Consider the following 7,461-nt stretch of genomic DNA (forward strand, 5'->3'; position numbering starts at 1 on the left):
CTCTTTTTCTGCTAAAGTGTGACCTCAATATATTTGAAAACATAAATTACCGCTATGTATAAACCATAAAAAATGAATGATGAATTTAATTCTGGTGAAGCGTGAGGGATTGGGAAGGCAATGGGGAAATACTGTTTATCCAGAGGAGAGGGGACAGCCTGAGTGGAAAGGAGGAGGCAAAATATGACCTTCTCTAACACTGAATGGGACACGCTGTGTGAAGGACTGACTTTGGACTTGCCAACGAACTAAGGGCAAAAATCATTTATTCCCTGGGTCAAGTCCTCAGCTGGCCTTGCTCAGCATAGCTTCACTGCAATCAAAGGAGTTGTACTGATTTACACCAGTGAAGATTTTAGCCCACTGTATTTGCTTGGTACTTGATTTCCCTCCAGCTCTGTAGGATGAGCACAAGAGATAGATATTTACAGCCAGACCCCCACAGAGCAGTCTCAACTTCTTACTTCAGCTTTCAGGCCTGTTTGCACTGCCAGACTGATGTGAAACGACCTTTGTATAAACGAGAACAGGGCCCAAAGACCCCAGCTGAACTCTACCCTCTCTCATTTGAAGGTATCATCTCACCCATTATTAGAACTAATTACATTCATTACTGTGGGACCTAGGTGCCTTAGTCATGAACTAGGACTCCATTACTGAAGAGATCAGAGAGACAGCTGAGTGTCCCCATTCAACCTCTGCTACAGAGCCTTGTCTAATACACCAGCTTTTGGGTCCCTAGGCATTCTCACAAGAGATTTATTAATAAATAATAGCCAAGAGCTGCTTCCTCAGTGACCACAAACGAGGCTGATGTCTTCTTCTGGGACCCCTGAGTTAAATGTAATCTGAACCTGGACTGCTCCAAAGGTCTGCAGGCCTCGAGCACTTACTGTGCAAGGGTTAGTTCAGACTCCATGCTCATCATGTCCTCAGCTGCTATCAACAAATATTTCCCTATTTTACCTCTTAATATGCAGGCAGGGGATAGACTGTGCTCTCACCCATAAGTGCCTGTGATAGTTCAAGTTTATGCTTGAGGAAAGAAGAAGCAGGGTGGCTAGCAGGGTCACTGAAAACGGGCACAGAGCTCCTTTGGGCCAATGTGAATGACAGACTGTTAAATTAAAGCAATTTTCATATTAGTTCCTTCCCCACCTCCTGCCTCTAACCCACTGAAATCATTCGAGTCTAAGCTTTCCATGTCACTAAGGGGTATAAAGAAGGTGCGTAGGAGGAGAAATTAGAAAGACAGACAGACAATTGAAATGTAACTGCTGGAGAATCTCAGCTTCTGTGCTAATGTATTCCATCTATTATTTGCAAATGGAAAAGATTCTACACAGTCAAGGTATCAAATACCTGGAGAGAGTTATCCTCCACTGCATCTCTCACTTACACACTCTGAAGGACACTGCACACAGCAGAGCATCCCTGACTGTCAGTGTCAGAGCCGAGAAGACAAGGGTGGACGTAGCTAGCGAGCCATCCTGGCTGGGCGCTCATTGATCCCTGAGGTCAGAGAGGCTATATCCAGCGACCAGGGGCCTCCTAACAACTCCAGATTGCAACAGCACTGTTAGTTGCGTCTCATCTAAGCATGGACTTTAAGGGCTACCTTAGAATTCTGCAAAACCTTATAACAAATCAGAATGAAACCCTTCTGAGGAAAAGTAGAAAGGGAACAGGCATTGCTAAAGGATAAACCCAGCTCTATTCTTTTAAGCTGCAACAATAACTCTAAGCAAAAACCTGTAAATCCTCTCAATTTTTAAGAAAAATGTTAAAAACAAAAAATGTGTTCACCTGAAACGTCGTCTGGGGAAGCTCTGCGTAGCTGGATGATATATATTCAGTAAACTTCAGATAAGGGCATTAATAAGACCTTAAGGAGACGTCCATCTAGGTAAGTGCTTTGCTATTCTACTTTGTATTTCTTTCTGTTGATAAAACAATCATCCAGCTAGTTCTACGCTGAGGATAGCACCTGCCTTCGGTATGCTACAGCATCTTACACAACAACTCACCAAGATCTTCCATCTTGGAAAGTGCTTGTACATTGTTCTCCACTAGCCATCACTGTATTCAGAGAGTGCTGATTCCTCCTCTCTGGCAAGTACTCTACATCACAGGAGAAACTTTAGCAACGGGTACAAAAGGCAGAGTTCAGCCTCTCATGCAACAGCAGCACAAGGTTGGTTGAAAAAATCAAGAAATTTCTTTTAGATGAAAAAGCAGAGTAGCCATAAGTCTTATAACAGAAAGCTTATACCAATAGGAATCCATCTAGCGGACTGCTTTGAAGGCGCTGCATTTTCCAACATTAAGCTAACCTGAAATCCACAGGCTGTGAATTAAGTTTATATTAGGGGTTTTTCACTGGCACAGTTGGATCAGCTCCAGTCACGTTGTGTAAGTTCACCAAGATGACAAAAGTGGTAATTTTAACTATATGAAGCAAAGGAACTATCTAGTTTGATTGGCATAGTCTGGCCTTTCTGAACTTAGGCTTCTTAAAGCTCACATATCCTTCTCTTTGCATTTGCTCAAACTGAAAATGCAATGGGCTGTGTAAAGTGGTAATTGCTGGGATCACTCCTGAAAGCTTTAAGGCTGGTCTTTGTTCCAGAACTACCACTATGGACTGCCATGAAGGATCTGCCTGTTTAATCCACAACTTTTCAAAAATACCTGCCAGCAATTCAGTGAATTCAGCAGCCAATTCCCTAAACATCCCATGATGCTCATCAGCTGGACCTGCTGATTTGTTGCTATCCATTCTTTCAAGTGTTCCCTTATCTGCTTTACATCAACAGCTAGGGTGCCAAGATGCTCATTACTTCCTAATGGTCCATATTCCAGTTCTATATTTTTCTTCTTAAAGACCAATTAAAAAAAAAAAAAAAGTTAAGTAGCTCAGCCATTTTAGAATCACCATTGATTCCAGCTCTCTCCTAATTTATTAATGGGCTTACCTTCTCCCTCGTATTTCTTTCCCCCGATATACTTGGAAGAGCTCTCATTATTTATTGTGGCCCTTTGGGCCAACATTAACTCATTCTGTTTCCTACCTACACTGAAAGCTGGAAAGGATTCTCCATTTGCTAGCTGGCTTCCTCCCCATTTGCTGGATGACTTCAGAATTCTAAAGATTTTCAGATCAGAAAGTCAGTCTCCCCTGAATCTAGGGTAGCTACGTCTTCTCAAAGGACTGCCATCTGCTTAAACATGGTGGCTACAGGATAGGTCTGTAACATTCCTATTGAAGGCACACCAACTCCAGCAAGCCTGAGAGATTGAGAAATTCATGAAAATGAGCATGTTCTAGTATCTCAGGAACACAGAAATGCTTACAGTATTTCATGAGCGGTCTATCTAATCTGGACTCCATCACCAAGTGATTGGAAACAACTGCTTTGGAGAAGAGTACAAGAAACTTCACGAAATGCAGTCAAAATAATTGGACTCCAAGGAAAATTTCATCAGCTCCAGCCAAAACAAATAAAATACACGGGTTCAGCATTACAAAGTGTCCCAAGGGAGTCCCCTTCTTTTCCCCCTGTCTTTTGGGAAAATCTCCGTCTGCAATGATAGTCACACTGGCTGCCAGAATTTACTGTATTTTCTCTCTCTTTTCAGATGAGCAAATTATTCATAAGACTGAAGTAGGGAAATCCACTCCTCCCTGGCCACAATCAAGTTTTCACATCAATTAGGCAAATTGACATGAGGTTTAACATTTTCCCACTTCTGCTTGCAAAAGTGCTATGAAAACAAACCCCCAAATTGATATCCAAACTAACCCTGCCCTATAAAGCAGCTTCAGGAAATGCTTTAGAAGGTAAAAATGCTAACCAGAAAGACAGACGAATAGCAGCAAAAAAGGATCAGCCAAATACAGAGAAAAGTTTGCAAGAATATGGAGGGACTGTCTTCAAACAATGTTAATATTTCACAGTCAGGCATTTTGCAGTAACGACAGAGAAAGGGCTGGCCATATACAGTCTCTCTGTTCAAACCCTATACAAACCCTATGACTTGGATTTAGAGCAAGACAACTGAAGAATAGCTTTCAACTGTGCTCACTCCCGGTAAGACCTATCATTTTTCAGTTTCATCTGCAGAAACAGGAGTGCAATCCAGCAAGCAGCAGTGTTAATCTCAGGGGAATACCAGTCCCTGAGGATAGGCAAGGCCCTGCTTCCAGCTTAAAGAGTATGCAGGGGCTGGTTAGGCAAATTGTTGTGTCTGCATTTCCTATGAATATCACTGACGATCTATTCCCAGCTCTGTTTTCTATTTAAAGTTGGCATGATGGATGCTTAGAGAGATCCTGGATGCTCATCCCTAACAGATAGTACCAGTATCAATTCTGCTGAGATAATTCTGTTTATCCATTACAATCATTTCGAGTAGAGTAGCACCTACAAGCCATATAATGCTGAATGGACATATAAGAAGCAGCTCCTACCTAGAAGAAGCTGAAATCTAAATGGACAAACCTAAGGAGAAGGAAAACAGAAGCACAGGGAGAAAAAGCTTCCTTCCCCTTGGCCAGTCTCATACAGCAAGCCAATGGCAGACCCATAAAGCCAGAATTCCTGATCCCCAGTTCAAATCAACAAGTAAAATGTGAACAATTGAAGGTTTGAATAGTACTCTGAGTATGCAGTCAAAACTCATTACCAAACAGGATGGAGCACCAATTTCCTTTCCCTGATGCTCCTGTTCTTTATTGTGTTAGCACTGGATGGCATAGAAAGTCCATATACAGCAGCTTAGGAACATTTTGCCTATTCCCTACTTGCCAGCAAAAAGCTTGTTTTGATATTTGCAGGAGTGAATTAATTTGGTCTTCCTGATAAGATCTCAGACACACCCCAATGACACTTACACCCACAGCCACAGAGGCTGATAACATCATCAGCTGACTTCTCAGCTCAGCAGCAGTCTTTTTCACCCGTTTCTGGGATTATGAAATACATATTTTGTGTGGCTGGTTAATGCCAAAGTTACAAAATCTGTGTAATTAAGATTAATTTAAGAGCTGGATTGGATCAGCTTGTGGCATCCACCCATTAATTAAAAGAAACACTTTGAATTTCAAGAGGCTGCCTTAATATTTCACTCTGTGCTGGCACTGTTAACCTCAAATTGGCAAGAAAGATGCGAGTGCCCAGGTGTGAGAGGCTGGGGGCCATTGGTTAAGAAAACGCTGCCTGCATTGGGAGGCAGATGCCCTCTTCTGGAAGGTGCGTACATATTATCTGTACTGGACTACCTGATTCAATGTGTCTATGAATACAAGTACATACATTCTATGCTAAATAAACACAAGCCTAAAAGCTACATACATTTACGCAGGCTTACATATATACAACACACACCTGTCCAATGCCACACGTACTGTGCATCGCTGGTGAGGATGGCAAAGTAGTCCGACTTATGTGAATGCTTATGAGTTTTTTATGAATGTTTGGCCATTTTGCTACATGTGCATGTATACATATTAGCTCTAGATAAGGATACGTAACATCCATGTGTGCAAGATTTTGAGCCACGCAGACACAACACTAAAATGGGCATGCGTACAAAGTTGTAGAGAAAGTACTTCAACCCAATAGAAAAAAAAAAAAAACAAAACAGTGACAAACCCTCTGCAGAGGTTTACATGGATGGTTCTGCAGTCTCTTTTGGGGTATCTTCCTTCCCAGCTCATCTCCTCTTTCCAAAAATCTGACCATTGTTATTAATTATTTGCATCGTCCCAGCACCTGAAGTCCTAAACAGTCTGTCATTGCCCTTGTTGCATAAACAAAGAAGGGAATCTACTTACTGCCCTGAAGAGCTTACAGTCCAAGGTACAAAGCAGTAAAACCACACTAAATGCTGAAATGTAAAATTTCAGGTCCCAAGATTACCTTTCATTTGGAACGGGTCCATTTGCCCCTTGGGAATCAAAGGAGCAATAACACAGATTTGGAATAACTTAGTTTTTCAATTTGACTATGTTGATCACCTCATGCATATATGGGAATATGAACAAAGATGCATATATGCACCTTGGGACATACTGATGTATAGGCATGCAAGCACATTAATTCAAACAGGAAGTTGAGTTAATTTCTATGAGATGATGTACATACGTATGAAGCGTGTCAGATGTACAAGGACGTGGAGATACACACATATATACCAGGAAATACTATTTATATGACCATATGAACACATCTATGAAGGTCCTTAAGCAAACATGTCTGAGAAGATGCAGATTATGTATATAAACAGCTGGAAAGAGGCATAAGAGCAAATGTTTTTCCTTACTGTCATGGTACAAAAAAGTTAAGAATCTCTTCCAAATCCAGATTTTCTCTTGAATTCTACAGCTGCTGGGCCTATTTGTTTTATGTATTTTTTATAATCTGAACTGCTCTCATGCAAAGACATCACTTTAATTCATTTTGAATAAAAATCTCTCCCTCTTTCCTTTACAGCAGGGTCCCATCTTGTCTGTGGGAGATAAAAGTCCGCCCCTAGAACAGCAAGCTGTTCTCTTCAGCACCTCCTGTTGGGTGCAGTTAGACTGGTCTTTCTCAGATATATCCCCTCATTCAGCCTGTGGCTGAATCAGAGATCAATAAGTCCCTCATAACAACTTCTGCTAGATGAGATGTAAACCAGCCACTGCCTTCCTGCCTTATTCCCTCTATATCATTCCATCAGCACTCAGTGCTGTCTGAGTGCAAGGCTTTGATCAAACCAGTAGTTTCCCTTCCAGACATCATCATGATCCATATCCAACCATCCTTCTGCAGGGCAGGCTCCAACCCCCCTTATTAGTGGCTTTGCGTTTGCAGAATTGTGGCAAGTACAGGCTGGATGAGAACTTGCACATGTTTAATATAATCTAAATAGCTGAGCATATACTGGAGTTAATTTAGTTTACAGATTGTTTTTTCCCAGTTCTACCACCCTTCTCTCCCTTCCCTCTCTTGAGACCCTGATCAAGAGGCAATCCAGCCACTTACATAGTTTCTTATACTAAATCAAGTTATAAACAAATAAAGAGAATCAGATATAAGGACAGGGATAACTTTACCTGCCTGTGAAACGCAGCCACGTCCAGAGTACAGTATAGCAGACGTTCAACAGAGCACGGCAACGCTGTTGTCCAGTGAATCTGGAATCAGAAGAAAGGGACAATTTGATTGACATGTTGCCCTGTACAAACCCTAAATTGGTTAGTAACAGATTTTTAAAAATTTAAGTATCTGTAATTTTGCAGGTTACGTCTGCAAGTGGAGTAGGGTGAGAGGACTTGTTCAAGGTCATCAACAAGTGATCCAGCAGTAGCAGAGCTAGAAGCAGAATCTAGGCCTCGAGCACCCTAGGGCTTTATTGAAGGAGCTATGCAAAACGTCTGTTTTTCTAGCACCTCTGCTCAGTTATGCTTAAAAGTAC

The 7,461-nt window shown here is 41.6% G+C and overlaps 1 protein-coding gene across 1 annotated transcript in view; it reads right to left on the reverse strand.

Moving 5' to 3' along the window:
• CASZ1 (castor zinc finger 1) overlaps window positions 1-7,117 on the reverse strand; it is a 262,426-nt gene extending 255,309 nt beyond the window's left edge. Inside the window, exon 1 of the mRNA XM_068915714.1 lies at window positions 7,100-7,117. The gene's annotated coding sequence lies outside the window, so the exon portion shown is untranslated. The remainder of the gene's footprint in view (window positions 1-7,099) is intronic.
• Between the last annotated feature and the right edge of the window lie 344 nt (window positions 7,118-7,461).

This window comes from Struthio camelus, chromosome 21 (genome assembly GCF_040807025.1).
Source record: "Struthio camelus isolate bStrCam1 chromosome 21, bStrCam1.hap1, whole genome shotgun sequence".
Taxonomy (NCBI): Eukaryota; Metazoa; Chordata; class Aves; order Struthioniformes; family Struthionidae; genus Struthio; species Struthio camelus.